This window comes from Solanum tuberosum, unplaced genomic scaffold, assembly GCF_000226075.1.
Source record: "Solanum tuberosum cultivar DM 1-3 516 R44 unplaced genomic scaffold, SolTub_3.0 scf00634, whole genome shotgun sequence".
Lineage (NCBI taxonomy): Eukaryota > Viridiplantae > Streptophyta > Magnoliopsida > Solanales > Solanaceae > Solanum > Solanum tuberosum.
In genome coordinates this window covers 166,221-187,599 of record NW_006239563.1, presented here as the reverse complement: position 1 = coordinate 187,599, position 21,379 = coordinate 166,221, and positions in this window count along the sequence as shown.

Below are 21,379 nucleotides of genomic sequence, written 5' to 3'. Positions count from 1 at the left end.
AATAACTAATCCCTGCATAATTAATTCATCTATAAAATAATATATCATTTTTTTCCATAACTAATTCATGTATTACTAACACCTGCATAACTCTAACCAACTACCCTTAAGACCTTGATTGTCATTTCATATTTTTTCTGAGTTCATAGGCAACAACCCTGCAACACTTCTTTTGTTTCCTCTTTGGTGATGATGTGTCACTATCAACAACAATAATAACATATTCAGTGAAATTCCACAAATGGGGTGCAGAGAGGGTAGAATGTATGCAGATCTTACCACTAACTTATGGAGGTAGAGAAGTTGTTTTTCGAAGGCATGGATTTGGAAATGGAAAAGTCTTTGGATGAATGAATTTAGGTATCGAAGTTTGACTGTTTGACACTCTATCTTTCGATGGCGCTATCACTTTGGAGCGATAGCCAGAACTAATGCTCAAGTGCAACAAACTCAGGATCAAAGAATGAGACAATAAAGAAAATATAGCAAGTAACAAGTAAACAGTGCAAAGTCTACCAGAAGGGAGCAAAAACAACAACATAATAGTGCAATAATCAAAACATAATAAACAACGTAGTAGGATAGATTATTGAAAGCAATAATAAATAAAGATAAATATAAAAAAACAAGAACTATAATAATACTACTAGTTGTCACATCCCAAACTACCCCCTAGGCGTGACTGACACCCGCTAACACCACCCGTCGGGCGTACCAAATAACCATACCAAATCATTTAAGCACAAGATAAAACATATGCAACTTCAAAACTCATCAATACTCATTAAAACAAAATAATGATCCAACTAAAATCGTATATCGATCAATGAAAGGAAAAGATCACTTAAATAATATATCTCTAACCCAAATCCTACAATAAGACCATAGAGCATCTATTAGAGTTACATGAGTTCAATTGTCGGGCGTGCAAACCTCAATGTCACGCCCCGAGCCTACACCCTGGGAGGGACTACTGGCACTCGAAAACCATTGCTGGTCCCAAGCGAACCCTTGGCCTGGCTTACTTAACTCAGCAGAAGACTTAAACTCAACAAATATAAGTTCATATAATAAACTGGAATGTTATAAAGGAACATTCAACTGACCATTAAGGCAAACTCAAGTCTCAACATGGAATAATGACAATGAAAAGACTAAAGAACTAATATTTGACTATCTATGAAGCCTCTAATAACAACTAAGATGGATGTTGGGACAAACCCCACAACATCCTAATGAACTAAACTAGGAAACAATGAAATGGATCCTCCGTAATGCAATGAGGCTCACCAACAGACTCTGAACTGCTCACTGGATCAACGATGCACCGGAATGCCGATCCTAGTTACATGTGTCTGCATCATAAGACGATGCAGGCCAACTGACATCAGTACATTGAATGTATGAGTATGTGAGTTGGAATGCTAAAACAACATAGGCTTGAAAGGGAATCTGAAAGAAACACTTACCTTGGCTCTTCTCAACTCATGAATACTTAACTGAACTCATTTCAATATAAAGTAGTTTAAAACAAGTGCAATATAAAGAAAAGTTGTTTAAAAACATGATGTCAACTCTGTGTATACACAAGGATACCATATAACTCTGAAATGTATGTAAAAATACAATAACTGATATATATAAAATACAGTAACTTATGTGGGAGTTTCTCTAACCGAAAACTTTTCCATAAGAGCTATAGTGATGATACATCGATCTACCTCACGCTGCTAGCGCATCCTATACCCGGCCAAAGGTATAAGACCTGAACTACTAAGTGGATCCACTAGTCTATTGTAAAAAGGGTTCATCTAAAAAGTATGACCCTTTTCTACCCATGGTGGCTACATGGTTTATGGGGGCTGTGAGTTGTCTGAACTCTCCCCCATATCGGTGCTCAATACTACTCCAAAAAATATATTAGCTCTTTATGTTTTAAAAATATACTTCTTCTGTGATTTGAGATTAGTGCTCAAAAACTTTGTCACACCCCGAGCTACCCCCGAGACACGGACACGGGACCTAGGACTACATTAACATGACTATTGTCCTCGAAGAATGAGGACTCACCACTGATGCTGCTGAACTGAAGATCGGGAATCGATCTAAGCGTGATCTGGATGCTGAGAACCTGAACCTACATCACGAGAAGATGTAGTGCATGTATGCGTCAGTACTTGAAAGGTACTGAGCATGTAGGATAGAGTAAAGCTGAAATAACATATAACTGAACAAAGCAGATAAGCAATGATATAATCTGAACATGATATAGATACTGAAAATACTGAATACTGAGCTAACTGATGCAATGACCAAATTTATAACATGCTGAAACTGAATACTGACTATACTGATAAATGGTCAATGCAATAGAATTTGACTGAACTGTGGGAGCTACTAATAACCGACATAAAACCACATGAGCTAAATGTGGAGTCCGATGTATACGCCCCACTGAGAGGACCCAATATACCCTGCCAGAGGTATAGAGGCATGCTGGCGTGATCACTAAACTGATGTTGCCCACATAGGGGACTTACACCTAAGTGGCTCATAGTTCTGGGACTATATGGGTACGTTGAATCCTAGGCCAACTCGGTATTATGCGACTCCCAATGAATTAAGTGGTTAACTGGTTATGACTGAATTTCTGTAAACACTGGCTAGCTCAAAACTGAACATCCAAATTGAGAATGCAACAATTAATCTGATAATGATGCATTAATAACTGAGGCATGTATAACTGAATAACTGAGATATCTGACCTAGTATGTGTAATTCAAGAACTAAAGAAATACATAGCTAGGGTTCTGAAATTCATGCGAGAAACGATGTAATAACATGATAATCTGATTTGGAATATGTTAATAACTAATTCATGATGATTTGCTGTAATTCTAGAAATCCTATGTCTATTCATAATAAGGAAATCAAGAAACTGACTGAATTCTAGGGACCCAATGGGCGAAAGGAACCTACTAGTGAAATCCCACATACCTGGTGACGAATTCCACGGAGAAATCTTTCGATTTTGGGGCTAAAACTGAAGGAACCTTGCTGCGTTCTTGAACTAGGGTGCTTGACTTCTCTTCTCTTCTTACGCTCTAATTTTCTATGTTTTGATTAATGATCTAACTTAGGTAAGTTCTAGTTATGTTTCTAGGCATAAACTGACTAAAACCTCATAATTTATGGTCTAAACGACGTAGCTTAGGGGTCCAATGAAATAGAAAAAGACAAAAAGACCCCTGACTTAATTGATGTCGGAGTGATCGACAGACGGGACCTACGGGCCGTAGGTCAATCTACGGTCCGTAGATTGGGGTCGTCGATCAACTCTGCCTGACAGGGCTTCACTAAACCAAGCATAACTTTTTACTCGGAGGTCAGATTTTAGCAAACTTGGTGGCATTGGAAAGAGGATTCAATTATCTATCATATCATAGATCATGGGACACATAATTAATTTTTTGCTACGAGTTATGACCATTTGAAGTTGACCCAATTAACATTTTTCATCTAACTGGCTGTTGACCCTCACCTACGGTCAGACCTACGGACCGTATATCGAACGACGGTCTGTGTTGGTCGACCATAGTTCATGTCAGAGGCTAGGTAAAGGAGTCTTGATCCACGGATATAAACCACGGACCGTGGTTTGACCTACGGACCGTAGGTCTGTCCGTAGGTCGAGACTTAGTCTATTTTCTGAGCTAGGTTTGGGGAGGGGTTGCAGTGGTGAACCACAGACCACCAGCACGAGCCGTGGTCTGACCTACGGTCCGTGGACGGCAACCGTGGGTTGCACCTGCAACTTCTCAAAATCTGCATTTTTGGTTTGTTTCGGATACGGGGTGTTACAAACTTAGCTCAAAGGCTATCTTGGAAATCTCAGTTTCCCTGCTTGCTTCATTTAGAAAGCTATTACTCTTTTCTGAAAACTTGCCTGAAGGCTCTTTGGAAATCTCAGTTTCCGCTCTTATTTAAATGTGAAAACATTTTAAATTTCTTTGGGAATACATAGTCCCCATATACTTCTTTGAAGAAAAGAACTTCAACTTTACATCCTTACTGAACTCGAAGCTTAAGTCTTAAAACAAAGTTAAACATTTGTGAAAGAGTTTTGAAAACTTGAAGAACTCATCTCAACTTGACTCTTGACTTCTCTTGACTTTGACCTTAACTGATCCTTGAATTGAATTATGGATTCAAGGATTAAGATTTATGGCTAGAAAGATCTCATGATGTTTAGGAATGATTCAAGATAGTTAAACATGAGAAAAGACCAAAAATCAATATTTGAAGGTGGGTCCATGACGCGGAGGCATAATTTAATTTTGGTTCCGAAAATGTCTTTTGAGGAAGAACACCTCGTGTCAGCTCCGCGACGCGAAACTGAAATGATCAAATCAGGGGACTAGGCGTGCGACGCACAGCCAGCTCTTAATTTCGTCCGACGAAATTTCTTCTTCGTTTTCCAACCCCAATTCACCCAAACTTGGTTCTTTTTCTCAAATTACTTTTAGATACAGATACCCAACAAATGTACCTAAGAACCTAACTCGAAACGATCCTATAATGCGACGTAACGAACTCAAGAACTTCCTAACTCAGTCAAATTCAAGAACAATATATGAATTCAAGAATAGGTATCAAGATCATCAATATTCAAATGCTTTTAGGACGAATCCAAACTGAAATAAATATGCTTGGCATGTGGGAGAACGATCCCAACATTATGAGAGCCTCACATACCTGATAGAAGTAAATCCTTGGCGAAACACCAAGTTCCTTGATCGATCTTGATGAATTTACCCTTTTTCTCCTTCTTTTTTTCTCTTCTCCTTTCTCCTTAGCCCTAGCGTGAAATCCCAAGTTCTAAAACTGAATAAGTTCTGAATTGACCCATATTAAATTCCTAAAATCGGATTAAAATAATAGGGCAGCGAAAAGACTAAAATACCCCTTGCATTTCCGGATTGGACATTTCCTTAATCTAACAACCTAACTTCCAAAGGGCATAACTTGCTCATACGAACTCGGAATCGCGCAAACTTGGCGGCGTTGGAAAGATCATTCCAAGATCTTCCCAACCATATATAGAACTACACCTAAATCATCCTGAGATAGTAGTTATGGCCATCTGAAGTTGACCAAAAACTCAACTTTAACTTACTTGCAATTTTCCAGATTTCCTTATACTTTCCAAAAAAATAACTATTTCCAGATTTTAAACTTCCTTCTAGTTCTTTCTAGTTGCGAGATGTTACACCCAAGAAAATAAGTCATAAGCTATAAATAGATAGAGTTGAAGCACTAGCCTCCACGAACAATGTGAAGGCTCACCTCAGAAACAGAATCCACGTGAATGAACTCGTCAGCCACTAGTCTCACCATGTGTAATGGTATCTGCATAAACATGCATGTAAGGAGTGAGATATATATAAATAATAACCTAGTAAGATCCTCGACCCGCTACTTTAATACCCCTAAAACAAGTGCTAGAAAATATATCTCCACAACAAACACATAATGATATGAACACAAATTTGTTGCATAATATAATATCAGTAATTCCAAATAAATGTGCAAAAAGGACACTAAATGTCTCAAACTCAATCCACACTCAAATATTGTCATAAACGATAGTGAAGGAGAGCAGCATAGCACCTCGACAAGTCCACGACAACATATATAATTCCCCAAAGTATACTACAATAGCATGTACAAGGCCCCTAACATATTACGACATCATAAGTATACCTCTAACATATTACGACAACTACGTATGCCCCTAGTAACTACATCACGAAACTGAAGATAGAATATCCAACATCACACCAATATCACTTATAAAAAATATTTAGTATTCTTTAAAAAATAACATATGAATAGCTAATTAAAGACCACAATTCTGCCAACCACATGTTTGTCCCAACACATGGACCAGACAGATAAACAATATTTTAAAAGTAGGTTTGAAAAGCAAGAACTAAATCTTAAAGTCTCACTTACATCAAGTTCTCAACCCAAGCACCCTTTTCGATAGATCAAATAGTAGCTCTCGTAAATGCAAATCACTTTTGAATCAACAACAGCCTCGTGCAATTCATCCAACATAGCTCGCAAAGCTTGATTACAATTTTTTTTATAAATTGTATGATGAGTAATGAGCTGATTCTTAGCAAGTGACCCTAAGAAAGCATTAGAAAATTTTCAGTTGCCTTTTCTGGGTAGATGGCATAAATTTCAATCATGCACTGAAGATTGCTTGTTGCCTATTATTTGTTTACACATTCGATAAGTTCTTCACCAATTCACTAAACAATTCTATATTATTATTATTTTTACAAGTTTTCATCTTATCATTGATCAATTACTTAACTATTATTATTACTACCTCTTTTCAACAACACACATCGGCATATAGTTATATTATATAATTGAAGACATAACATAACTTCCAAATGCCTAGTTGTTATAAATTCTTGACTGTTGATCTGCTATCTGTGAGCGCTCCAAACTTCTCCTTTGAAGTTGCATAATTTCATCCCAAAATACTTGAGAATTTCCCTAATTTGGTACTACTTCAATGACTAAACGTGATGCAACTAATTAAGATAATGGGCTATGCCCACTTCTCTTTATTCCATTATAATTATTATTAGTAAAATTTTTAGGAATCTCATAGTGTAAGGAGAAAATTACATCCTATCTCTATTCTTTTTCAATTTACAAAAATCCCCTAAAATTGATGTCATTCGGATACATCTCATTCTTCTGAATACATCTCATTCTTCCAGATACATCATATTTGACAAATTATACAAATAGTTTGTTGAGATTAAAAATGAAATTAAATATAAAATTAAGTGTCAATTCCCAAATCATGCAAATCAAATTGATGTCAATCTCTTCCAAATAACATCTCCAAACAATTCAAATTTAAATTTTCTTCTCTCAAATCTCTCCCAAATCATAACAGATTTTAAAAAAATCGACAATTTTATATAGTTATGTATCATATACAAAAAAACTACGAATATGATAAAATAATGTTACAGATACTTAACAACATCTGATATACATTATATATTATATACATAACTATGAATATGATAAAACAGATTTTGTTATAAAACATCAGTGTTTATGTATCAACAGTAATATTTGATAGTGTCTACAGATACATAGTTTTCTACTAGTTGATTAAGGCTGGGTGTATGTATCGGTAGTAAAAGATAACAAAATTTGTAATAGTTGTGTATCCAATACATAACTATGAACATGATATATACTAAATTATGTTTCAATAAATTAGGGTTATGTATCAAAACTAATATTTGAAAATAATATATTGCACATGATAAAATTGTAATGTATCATAAAGGTGAAACGAACGAATTATACATTGATTTAAGAATTAAAATCAACTAGATACATTAAAAGATCGGTGAAAGCAACAAAAAATAAAAATAAAAATCAATAATTTGATCAACTAAAAGCAAAAAAAAAATGATGAAGAAATCCTTCCACACTTTCTCCTTTCCTGTATATCAACTCTTGTAGCTTTTTTTCACTTTCAACAATGGCGTCACCTATGGATCTCGATCCAAAACCCTTACCGGAGCCACCACCAACTCTCGATAAAATTGTAATGTATCATAATGTTGAAACAAATACATTATACATTAATTTTAGAAACAAATACAGCTATATACATTAAAAAATCAAACCCATATGTATCAGAAAAAAGATGAACAACAAAAAATTGGAAAAAAAGTCATCAATCTGATTTGCTGAAAGCAAAAGAAAATGATGAAGAAATCCTTCTACTTTTTTCTCTTTTGCTCTATATCAACTCCCGTAACTTTTTTCACTTTCAACAATGACGTCACCCATGGATCTCGACCCAAAGCCCTTACCAGAGTCACCAATAACCTAATCTTTTCCCATTTTCTAGGGCGTTTTTTCCATAATCGATTTTGAAGTTGAAGTGTGTCCTTCTTCGACTAATTTGTAGATTAAAAAACTATAAAAAAAATAAAATAAATTGATACCTAATGAAGTGGAAAGAAAAAATGGATGAAGAAGAACTACCTCTTCAATAACTTGCAATTGATAAATCGGAAAGAAAAAATATTTGAAATTCAAAAATAGAGTGATGGAGATAATTGGTGATACCATGGAGTGATTTTAGTCGTGAAAACAGGAAAAATAAATCTTGAGGTGATAGTTTAGAGTGATGTATACGAAAAAGTGAGACACATTATGGAAAAGAGGGATTTTTGTAATTTTTTGGAGGAAAAAAGGATTAATATACCCCTGAACTATCATAAATGGTATGTCAATACCCTTCGTTATACTTTTGGGTTGTGTATGTCCTTACCGTCAATATTCTAGAACGTATATACCCTTAGGATAGATGAAGGAACACGTATCATAATCTTAAAGGCCTACCCAAATTTAATATAGTTTTTAACCACAATTAAAAAACCCACCCATTTTTCATTATTTTAACCCATCCATACCCGTTTATAAAACCTCTTCTCCTTCCCCAATCTAACCTAACTTAAACACCCTTTGGTGTTAGTTCTTCCACAAATTAATTCTTTTTCTTCTAGCCCTTCGATCCCCGCGCATAACAGATGAGCAAACACCATCTGGTTGTACAGTTCTTCAGTGTTAGCATAGTCGTCGTGCAACTTGTCAGCACAAACAACTCGTAGTCTGCTTCATTCTCTAGTTCTGCTCAATCATGGGTGCTTGTTTCTGTGTTCCTTAAGGCATGAAAAGCTGCATATACAATAAAAGTTAGAAAAATATCAAAACTTGTGTAAAGTTGAAAGTTTTGTTTAGTGGATTGAGTGTGGGGAAGAGATTAAGACTTAGTGGTTGTTTTATAGGTGAAATTGAATTAAGGAATTTGAGTTCCATCATGCTTTTTTAATATCATACATTCAAAATCAAATCTTTATGAGTGATTTTAGCCAAATTAACCAAAAATTCTACAAATATTTTTTGTTGAACACTACAGAAAACAATGAATAACGACCTACAAATACCGACTTTCGGAGGTCGGTATTCCCTAAAGTACCGACCAAATACTGACCTCCTAGCTTAGGTCAATTTTAATTTTAAGTCAGTCGGAAAATTCATTATTTTATTTTCTGACTTCCTGAGGTTGGTATTTCTTAATTTTTAATTTTTAATATTTTTTACCTCTAGAAGTTGGTATATTTTAATTTTAATTTTTCTTAATTTTTAAATTCCGATGTCTGGAGGTCGGTATTGTTTATTTTTTATTTTGTTTATATTTTATATTCCGACCTCTGGAGGTCGGTATTTTTTATTGTTGACTTTTGAGATTCTGATCTCCAGAGGTCTATATTTTAAATTTTTATTTTTGAGATTCTAACCTCTAGAGGTCGGTATTTTATTTTTTATTTTTTAGATTCTGACCTCCATAGGTTGGTTTTCTGCTACAAAACTAGCAGCAAATTGCTGCAATTTTAGTTGTCCACCTGCATATTTATACTAAAACAACCCAAAGAGCTGCCAACACAATATTTTCAACATATACATTAAACTACTTCAAAATAAATTTCATCCAACTTCAAAATAAACTAAAATACGATCAAACAATTCTAAAAATATAGAAGTCTAAAATGTCAAATAGATACAACTACTCCTCATCACCCTCACTCTCTTTATCAGACTTATCATTTTCATCACCCTCATTCTCCTTGTCAGATTTATCATTCTCATCACCCTCATGATCAGATCCATCAATGTTGGTCGGACAGGGAGAAAGAATTTTTCCTGATTCAAAATGAAAAGTTAGTTGGGTCTGAAGCGCCGCATACCTCTTGTTCTCTTCCTCCTTTGCTACGGCAATCTCCTCCTCTCTATTCCTCTATCTTTCCTCTCTGATCTTCTTCTCTCTGCCAGCTCCAAAATCAAACTCGACATTAAGATAAGATATCTTACCCTCCATTGCAGATATTGTCTCTCTATCCCCCCACTATCGAAACTTGATGATGATGAACCACAATATCAAGACTTCTTCTTCTGATACGCCTTTTCTGTTAAGCCGTAGATTGAATTCACATGCACTCTATCGCCAAAGATTGTCGTTTTCTTCTTGTGTAAGTGGTCTGTCCTGATTTTCAAGAGGTAGACTACTACAATATGCCTGAGATATTCGTATAAACCTATCATGTAATTTAAACAAAGAACTATAAGAATAAGAATGTAATATCTACAAGGAAAAGAAAAAAAAATAGTTTGAATGGAGGTCTTACATATGTCTCTTGAGCACGTGGCTCAATCCATCTTTCTTCTTATGTGGGGTTCGTACTCTTCTTTACGTGAGTAACCTTGAATAACTCTCCCTGAGCTACCGGCCTACCCAATTCTTTTTCCTGTAAATAACATGTATAGAATCTGATCTCGTTAATCTCCAAAAACTACTTATCAAAATAGAAAAAAAAATTATTTTACTAAATTAAGAAAGTATACCATTCTTTCCTTCCTAGTAACCTAGATAATAGCTCCACCAGTGTGCAAAGAGCCTCCATTTTCTGATGCGCGAGCCACCTTCCCAATCTAACTCCTCTTTTTAAATTTTTCATCACTACTCCAATGTTCCAGTAACAGAGTCCATCGATCTGGTAACATAAACTTAGGAATTCTATTTTGTCTTTGACACTAACAAAATGTGCTAGAAAGCAACTTTGAAGCTTTAAGCTTGAAGTTCACTTGAACTTCTTCCATGTTCGGGAGCTCATACATAATATTTCTGTAATAAAAATAACTCAATATTTATTGTTCAAATGAATAGCGAATTTAAATATATATGATGTGAATTTAATTGATATACTTTCTTACCTTAAATTCGTTGAACATCTGCCCCTGGGTGTTAAGTGGAATCGAACTCTGATTCGGGTACACACTATTATAGTGAGTTCCGATGCACTTCAAAATAGTCCTTGCCATACCCACATCCAGAGGTAACCTAAAATACGAGTTCATTGTCAAAGAAGGATAAACAAAAATAATCGATCAATTAAAATATAAATAGATAAATGAAAGATGAAACATAATGAAATCATACTTGTATCCTACAGGCTCGATGACGAGTCTCCAAAAACTGTCTCTATCGCCTGGCTGAGGACCATGTGCATATGAGTGCTGGGTGGTGGGAGTATTAGGCTCTGAGACATTGGATTCAAGACGAAGATTGGAAAGTCCAATTGATCCGTTATTAGTAGTCAAATTATTGCACTGACTAGCACTAGCTGATGGTATCGTAGACTCACGATCAAGATGTGAATAACCTTGCAATGTTTGATAACCCGAACTAGGTACCACAGTGGGTGTAGATATAGAATAACCAGATTGTGGAGCCACATGAGTAGATGCATTTTGTGACTGGTGTATCGAGTGAGTAGCTAAAACTGAAGCTCGTTTTGAAATATTAACTCGAGAGGGCTCATCAGATATCACGACTCCAGTGGGCCTTCTAATAGCATTGACCTTTAATTTCTTTTTTTGGATTAGCGGATATCTTTTATTTACCTTTGTCTTTATCTACCATTGATCTTAGGCGTATTTATATGCCTAGAAATCTAATAATGCCCGTATTTAAGCCAAGTTTGAATTCAATGTGTATTTTTTATAGGATTATCGAGTCTTTTGGTTGTATTTGAGCTAACCAACATGATTAGTGGTGTAGGTAAGCTTAAAGGGAGAAATGAGCACTAAAATGGGTATCGGGAATCATAAGGGGACACAAGTGAAAAGAAGCAAAGAAGAAGAATGAAGAAATGAAGTTCAAGGCACTTATGTATCCTCTCCGCGTCGCGGAGAGGAATTCTAATCTTGTTCGAGAAATAATTTTTAAGACAGAAAGCTCCGTGTCCTCTTCGCGTCGCGGAGAGGGATTGTTAATTTTGTTCATGAAAGTCAGTTTTGAGGCAGAGTGGTCCGTGTGAAGACCGCGTCGCGGAGAAGAGAAAAGATTCACATAATGAAATCTGGGAAGCCCTCCGCGTCGCGCCGTAGTATGCCAGATTTGGCCGTTTCAACTTTAGTATAAATAGTCAATATTTTATTTTATTAAAATATTCTTTTTCTGGGTTTTGAAGAACGACGACTTGGAGAGCTATTTCATCATTTTTTAGGGTTCTTTTCTAAACTCCTTTACTTTCGATCTCTTTATGATTATTAAACATTGTTTAATCGAATCTATTGTTATGAGTAGCTAAATACCCTAGTTCTAGGGTTGTGGCTACAGGATGATTGTGATTTATTAAGTTATCATTGGGTTAATATTGATTATTATGAATCTTTCTTATGTTCTTATTTTTCATATTTAGTGCCTGATCACCATTGAAATAAACACATTGTCCAAATTGAACTCGAGAGAGGAATAAGAGGATAGAATGTGGGACATAAGAAGTATGATTTTCTCTTAATATTTAGGGTTAATTTGTATCTAGGATAGGGATATACCTAGAAACCATGCTTGGTCACTATACAAGAAGAAATCGTAATGCTCGGTACTTGATCCAACCTATCCCTGCTCAACGATGTAGCGATTAGAGGTCGGGAGACCATGATCATACATTTAACCCTGTGATCATTGATTTAATAGTTGATAAACACCAATTTAAATAATATTCATTGCATGAATCTTGATAAGAGTTGTAGCCCTGGACTTTACCCAATCATTGTTTGAAACCCTTGAAATTGAATCGCGTTTATTTAATTTTGTTTAACTTTTAGATTATAAAATAAATCACTCTTGAAACCTTGATAACACTTGTGCTTACCTGAAAATATTGGAACAATCGAGTTTTCTAATCGTAAGTCTCTGTGGGTACGATACCCGACTCTTTTTAAGAGCCACTTTAATACTTGAACGACCATGTACACTTGCGTGTACGATTTGGGTGCAACAAGTATTTGGCGCCGCTGCCGGGGACTTTAGAATTAGGAATTATTTGATTTTTTTTATTTCTGAAGTTAAAAAGCAAGTGTTGACAACTTGATCTTAGCAATTCATTTTGCAGGTTGTGTTGAAAGTCTAAACTGGACGATGATCAAGGATTGGTAGAGCCTCTAGCTGAACCGTAAAGATTCGTTCACTACTGGAGAAGGCAAAGAAGACTCATTTACCCAGTCCCTTTTGTTGCTAGTGAACCAACATCTCCAGTAGCAAGAGTTGAGCAAGAGGAACCTGCAGTAATGGCTGAGATGAAGGTAAGAGACGTGGAAATCCCACGTACCACCAATGTAACTTCATGCATTCAGAAACACGAAGTTGGTGGAAGGTTTGAACTGAAGCAGAGTATGATACAACTATTGCACACTAATGGGTAGTTCACTGGTCTGTCGCACGAGGATCCAACAGTTCATCTACAAAATTTCCTCGAGATCAGTGATACTTACACTCCAACTGGAGTGAATGTGGATTATGTGAGGCTCACTTTATTCCCCTTTTCAATGCTTGGGGAAGCAAAAAGAAGGTTAAATTCTGAGCCCGCTAACTCTATAACCTCCTGGGATGATCTTGCGCATAAATTCCTTATCAGATTTTTCCCATCTGGTAAAATAGCTAAGTTGAGGAGCGATATCGTAACTTTTAGATAGAAAGGAGGAGAGAACTTGTAGCAAGCTTGGGACAGGTTTAAATCGATGTTGATGAGCTGTCCACATCATCAGGCTAACAAGGTGTTAGTCCATACCTTCATTAAATGATTGGAGCCCAACACCAAAATTTTACTTGATTCAGCTGCAGGTGGTCAGACGTTGGAGAAGACTTATGCTGAGCTATTCACCTTGCTGAACAGGATCTCACAGGGTAACCCCGAATGGAACGGAGGGGGAGCAAAACCTGTGATACAAAAAATTGCAGGTATGCTGGAAGTAGATGCAGTGAGTGCTTTAACTGCATAGATTGCTGCAATACAGAACATGATGAACACCCACTTCAGCAATCTATCATTGGGACAACAGCCCGCTCAGGTGAATGTAGTCAAACAACCACTAACTTGGTGTGAAATATGCGGAGGTGGTGATCATAGTGCAGAGGTATGTGGTGCAAACCCGGATTCTGTGAATTTTGTAGGTGATGTGAGGCCAAAATACATATTTTTAATCATTATTTGCCTCACATTTAGTATTTATATCTGTCCATTTTTAGCCTGAATTTTATGAATTGTGCTAATAAGTATATTTTATTTGTAGGATTAAATTGGTGGAAAAATAAAGAAGTTTGGAGCAAAAAATAATTAAAGATAGAAAATTAAAGAAGAAAATCAAGAAGAAAACTTAATGGATTAAAGTGAATATTTTATTAATATTTATATATGCAGAAGTTAGTGAGAAAGTAAAGAACTGCACCACATAGGAGTTGTGCCACGTGGCAGCATCTCAAGAATTCCCAATTTGCGGCGGTGGACGAAGCACTGTTCACACAGGAATCCAACTCCGTTAAGGTTTTGGGTTCCCAATTTGTTTTAGACTCAATTATTTTATTCAGGTTTTTTTATATATCTATAAATAGTCCATAAGAATAATTATTGAGGGAAGAGGATACAATGTAGAAAATAACTTTTGATTTAGGGTTTTATCTTTTCTTCTCTTTTATTTATTTTACATCTTTTATTTGAATGATTCGTTGTAATTGCTCTATGTCTATGTGGAGTTAAACTTCTCGTTCTTGGATTATATTTTCTTACAATATGATTGTTTAGTAATTTTGATTCTACATAATTGTTTATCATATTGGTTGTTCTTATATTCTTGTGATTACTATTTCCATGCTTGATCACCATAGAGATAAATATATTGTCCACTCTTGAATTGATTTGTGTCTAGGATAGGGGTATACCTAGAAACCATGCTTGGTCACTATACATGAAGAAATCGTAATGCTCGGTACTTGGTCCAACCTATCCCCGCTCAACGATGTAGTTAGGTTGTCATTTATTGTAGGCAATTAGAGGTCGGGAGACCATGATCATACATTTAACCCTATGAATAAATAACTAGGTAATTAAATAAGTTGATGAAATTGATGCTAAACATGATTGTCAGTTAAATTATAATCCTAGATCGATTCATTCATTGATTGTGCAAACATCTATCTTTTCTTAGCTAATTGATTTTTAGTTATTTTATATTTATTTTTAGTTTAGTTAATATATTCATCTTTTGAAATCCTACCATTAAACAAATAATTAGAATTAGTATAATTTAGTAAATTGTTAATTGACAAGTTCTTTGGATTCGATAATCCGGTTCTTTTAAGAACAACTATATTACTTGCGCGGCCGCGTACACTTGCATGTGCAATTGGGAGCAACAAGTTTTTGGTGCCGCTGCCTCGGACTTAGAAATTAATTGTTTTTCGAGGTTAAACTTTTCTTTTTATTTATTTAAGTTTTTTTTATAAAAAAATTATTAAAAAAACAAAAAAAAAAAACAATTTCTTATGTTACTTATTTTATTAGTGTCACTTTTTTTTCTTTTGATCTTGTTTTTGCAAATTAGAGGAAGTCTGAGTACCCCCAGAATTTGAAGCAAAGAAGTATGTTTGAGCTTAAGAGTGGGGTGCGTACGACCCTTGAAAAAAATTTGAGAGAACATGCAACTAGCTAGGCTTAAAGGCCTAGGAAGTTTTCTTATCCCTTGTTTTAAAATTTTAATTGATGTTTTGGGGACAAAATGTCACGCCTCGAGCTACCCCCAAGATGCGTACACGGGACCTAGGACCACAAGTGATCCCAAGCTAACCCTGCTGGCATAATCTGAGCATAATATAATTAACATGAATAAAAATAACTGATGCGAAAACTAAAATCATAAATAAAGAAAAGATGGGGAATACTCATATACTATAATTGAGAGAGCTTAATACAAAAGATATTCACTCACACTACGTTGAAACTAACTATGTCTGAAAGTAAGACTCTAAACTAACTAGAAATGTTAGGACATGCCCCAACTAGATCTAGCAAAACTGAAACTAAAAACTGAAAGCAGTAAGGATATCATGTCTCTAGTCCTCGGAAGATGAGGACTCACCACTACTAATCTGCTGAGCTGAAAATCGGAAAACGATCTAAGTGCAATCTGGATGCTGAGAGTCTGAACCTACATCACAAGAAAATGTAGCGCAAAAATATGCATCAGTACTGAAAGGTACCGAGCTTGAGAATGGAGTATCGCTGAAATACATATATAACTGACCAAGCAAAAAGCAATGACATATATATGGATATGATAGAATGTCGAAAAATACTAAATATGACTGATCTGTAAGCAATGACCAACTATGACATGCTGAAACTGGATACTAAACATGGTCAATGCAAATGGAAACTGACTGATTTGTGGGAGCTACTAATCACCGATAATAAAACCACACGAGCTGAATGTGGAGTCCGATGTATACGCCCCATCGAGAGGACCCAATATACCCTGCCAGAGGTATAAAGGAATGTTGGCATGATCACTAATCTGTTGCCCATGGAAGAGACTTACAACCTACTTGGCTAGTAGTTCTGGGCTATTTGGTTACGCTAAACCCCAGTCCAACTCGGTATTATGCTAGTCCCAATGAATTTAGTAGTAAACTGATTATAACTGATTTTCTGTAATTGTTCTGGATAGCTCAAAACTAGACATGCAAACTGAACGTAACAATTTAAATTGACATTGATGCATAATATTGAGGCATGTATAGCTGATTTCTGATAAAGTCTGCCCTGATACATGTAATTCAAGAACTAAAGAAATACATAGCTAGGGTTATGACATTCATACGATAATCTGAAGAAGACGGGACATGTTAATTTGGAACATTAAAACATAGCTAAAACGTGATATGCTGTTTGGATGTTAGAACATATAGTTAAAAACGTGATTTCTAAATCGAAACATTTTTAAAACAGTTTCTTCATGAAAATCGGCTGTAACTTTAGAAACTACCAGGGTTCATTCATAATCATTGAAAAACGATCAATATTTGGATCATTCTAACATTTAAAACCCAAAATCAAGAAACGTTCAAGAACCCTAATTTCGTTCATAGCATGGAATCAAGAATCGTTTGAATTCTAGGGATCTAACGGGGAAAGGGACCCATTAATGAAATCCAACGTACCTGGTGACTACATCTCCATGAAAAACTATCAACTAGGGCTGGACTTGACTTTTTCGGTGACTTTCTAGCGTTTTCCGGCGGCGGCTAGGGTTTATCTAGTGTTTCAGCCGCCCCTCTCTCTACTCTCGTCTTTTCTTTTGTTTTAGTTAATTAAATGACTTAGGTAAGTTCTAGTTAGGTTTCTAGGATTTCAAATGACTAACTAAAACCCTTTTTATTTAGGAATTAAAAGAAGAGTGGGAAAAGACAAAAACACCCATGACTTAAAACTGTCCAAATCTTGATGCGGATTGGGCACCTGCCAAATCTAAAAATTCTGCAATTTTTTCCTTCACGAATCTGGGGTGTTACATTATCTCCCCTTTGGAAACATTCGTCCTCGAATGAAGACTAAATTAGCTGAAAATGGAGGGAGAGGGCTGCAATCCCTACCACTAAACACTAAGACTGAATTTGTAACTGAACTGAGTTCCAAGCACATGCAAATATGCTGAAAATGCAAGTACAACTGAAGGAACATGATTCTAAGACTGAGCTGATGCATGAACGACTGAAAAACTGAAGAGGAACTATTACCTCAAGCTGGAGTAGAATTGGAAGGAAAGAGGTGAGGATACTTGGACTTCATGGCTGCTTCTGCTTCCCAAGTAGCTCCCTCTACGGACTGACTCCTCCACAAAACCTTAACTGAAGCGACTTCTTTGTTTCTCAACCTTCTAACTTGACGATCAAACATCTCAACTGGTACATCCTCATAAGAAAGGCTATTTTTCACCGCCACACTCTCTAATGGAACCACAGATGCTGGATCCCCTCACACACTTCTTCAAAAGTGAGATGTGAAAGACTGGATGCACTACTGCTAAATCTGTTGACAACTCTAACTCGTAAGACACTTTCCCAATCCTTTTCAAGATCTTGTAAGGTCCTACATATCTAGGACTGAGCTTCCCTTTCTTGCCAAATCTCATCACCCCTTTCATATGTGACACTTTCAGAAAAGCTCAATCATCAACTTGGAACTCTAATTCCCTTCTTCTCACATCTGCATAAGACTTCTGGCGACTCTGGGCTGTCTTAAGTCTATCTCTGATGAGTTGCACTTTCTCCATAGCATAGAGGACTGAATCTGGCTCTATCAATGCTGTTTCACCTACTTCAAACCAGCCAACAGGAGATCTACATCTACGCCCATACAATGCCTTATAAGGGGCCATCTGAATGCTGGAATGGTAGCTATTGTTATAGGCGAACTCTATAAGAGGAAGGTGGTCATCCCAACTACCCGTGAAGTCGATCACACAAGCTCTCAACGTGTCCTCTAAGGTCTGAATGGTACGCTCTGCCTGCCCATCTGTCTGCGGATGAAATGTTGTGCTAAGGTTAACCTGAGTACCAAGACCTTTCTGAAATGACTTCTAGAAATGAGAGGTAAACTGATGACCTCTATATGAGATAATAGACAAAGGAACTCCATGCAACCTCACAATCTCATTAATGTAAAGCTTGACATAATCCTCTACTGAAAATGTAGTCTTAACCACCAAAAAGCGAGAAGACTTAGTAACTCTATCAACAATCACCCAAATGGAGTCATGTTGTCTGCGAGTACGAGGTAACCCTGTGATGAAATCCATGTTGATCACTTCCCACTTCTAAGTAGGAATATCAATCTCTTTTCATACCATTCCACCAGTAGACTTCCCGTAGATCGCGGTACATCTTAGTGGCACCTGGATGAATAGAATATCTGGAATTATGGGCTTCTGCAAGGATATCTTGTTTCAACTCACCCACATCAGGAACACATAATCGACCCTGATAGTGAAGCACACCATCCCCCCCTTGGAAGAATATCTCCACTTTCTACTTCTGGACTACACCCTTTAGCTCTAGCAATATTGGATCATTGTCTTGCATTTCCTTAACTTCTACTACCAAAGAAAATTCTGCCCCATTCTGAACCATTACACCACAATATGATATGCTCATAAGACGAACTCCTAAGCGAGCAAGTCTGTGAACATCCTTTGCTAATTCTTTCTTCTCTTCTTCAACATGTGCTACACTACCCATAAATAGTCTGCTAAGAGCATCTGCTACTACATTTGCCTTACCAGGATGGTAATGCACACTCATATCATAATCCTTGAGGAACTCTAGCTATCTTCTCTGGCGAAGATTCAACTCTTTCTGGGTGAACACATACTGAAGGATCTTATGGTCTGTGAACACATCTACATGAACACCATATAAATAATGTCTCCAAATCTTAAGTGCAAACACCATTACTGCTAGCTCAAGGTCCTGAGTTGGGTAATTCTTCTTATGCACCTTAAGCTGCCTGGAAGCATAAGCTATAACCTTTTCTCGCTGCATCAACACACAACCTAGGCCGACTCTGGACGCATCACAATAAATCACATAACCATCTGAACCCTCTAGTAGATTCAAGACAAGAGCTGTAGTAAACCTAGTTTTTAGTTCTGCAAAGCTTTTCTCGCAATCATCTGACCACTAAAACTTGACCATTTTCTGAGTCAACTTAGTCAATGGTGAGGCTATGGATGAGAATCCTTCCACAAACCTTCTGTAATAACCTGTTAAACCCAAGAAACTCCTGATAGCTATAGCTGAGGTAGGTCTGGACCATTGTTTCACCGCTTTTATCTTTTGGGAATCTACTCGAATCCCTTCACTAGACACAATATTCCTAAGGAAAGCAACTGCTTGTAACCAAAACTCACACTTGTTAAATTTCACAAATAACTGGAGATCTTTGAGAGTTTGCAGAACCACTCTCAAGTGACTTGCATGCTCTTCCTCACTCTTAGAGTAAATGAGGATATCATCAATAAAGACGATGACGAATAAGTCCAAATACTGCTTGAACACTCTGTTCATCAAATCCATGAAAGCTGCAAGAGCATTGGTTAGTCCAAATGACATGACTACAAATTCATAATGACCATACTGAGTTCTGAAGGTTGTCTTTGGAATGTCACTATCTCTGACTTTAAAGCTGATGATAACCCGATCTGAGGTCTATCTTTGAGAAATGACTAGCACCCTGAAGTTGGTCAAACAAGTCATCAATCCTGGGAATAGGATACTTATTCTTGAATGTGACCTTGTTCAACTGTCTATAGTCAATGCACATTCTGAGAGAACCATCTTTCTTCTTTACGAACAACACTGGTGCACCTTATGGTGAAATACTAAGTTTGATGAAGCCCTTGTCTAGAAGGTCTTTCAACTGCTCTTTCAATTCCTTAAGCTCAGCTGGGGCCATTCTATAAGGAGAGATAGAAATAGGCTGGGTATCTGGAAGTAGATCAATTCTAAAGTTGATTTCCCTATCGGGAGGAACTCCGGGAAAATCTTCTAGAAACTCATTAACCACTGGAACTGACTCAAGAGCTGGAGTTTTAGAACTAGAGTCCTTCACCTGAACTAGATGATAGAGATAACCCTTAGAGATCATCTTTCTGGCCTTAAGGTAAGAAATGAATCCACTCCTAGGTGCTAAGATACTACCCTTCCATTCTAGGATTGGTTCGTCTGGAAACTGAAAGTGAACAATCCTAGTTTTACAGTCGACTGAGGCATATTATGAATGTAACCAATCCATGCCTAGAATGACATCGAAGTCTACCATTTCTAACTCTACAAGGTCTGCTGAGGTGATTTTCTGAGAGACTGTGACATGGCAATTTTTGTATACCCGTCTAACTATAACTGGTTCACCAACTGGAGTAGAGACTGAAAAAGTTTCTGGACTAACACTGAACTGGACTGCTATGAAAGGAGTTACAAAAGACAAAGTAGCCATTGGATCTAACAATGCATAAACATCAAGATAAAAGACTCGTAACGTACCAATGACCACATCAGGAGAACATTCCTGATCCTGTCGAGCCTGAAGAGCATATAGCCTGTTTTGGTGTTGTCCGCCACCTGTACTAGAAGTGTTACCCTGCTGAGTCGGGCGACCTGCTGGTGCTGCTGTAGTAGTAGACTGAGCTCTACCATTTCCTCTCTGACCCTGTCTAGAAGGATAACCCTTCAACCTGTGACCCGACTGACCACACCCAAAACATCCTTCTTTCCCAGCAAGACACTCGCCCGGATGGTTCTTACCACACTTAGGGCAAGTAGGGTATGATTTGGTACCTGAAACACCATCCTGAGACTTAGAGCCTG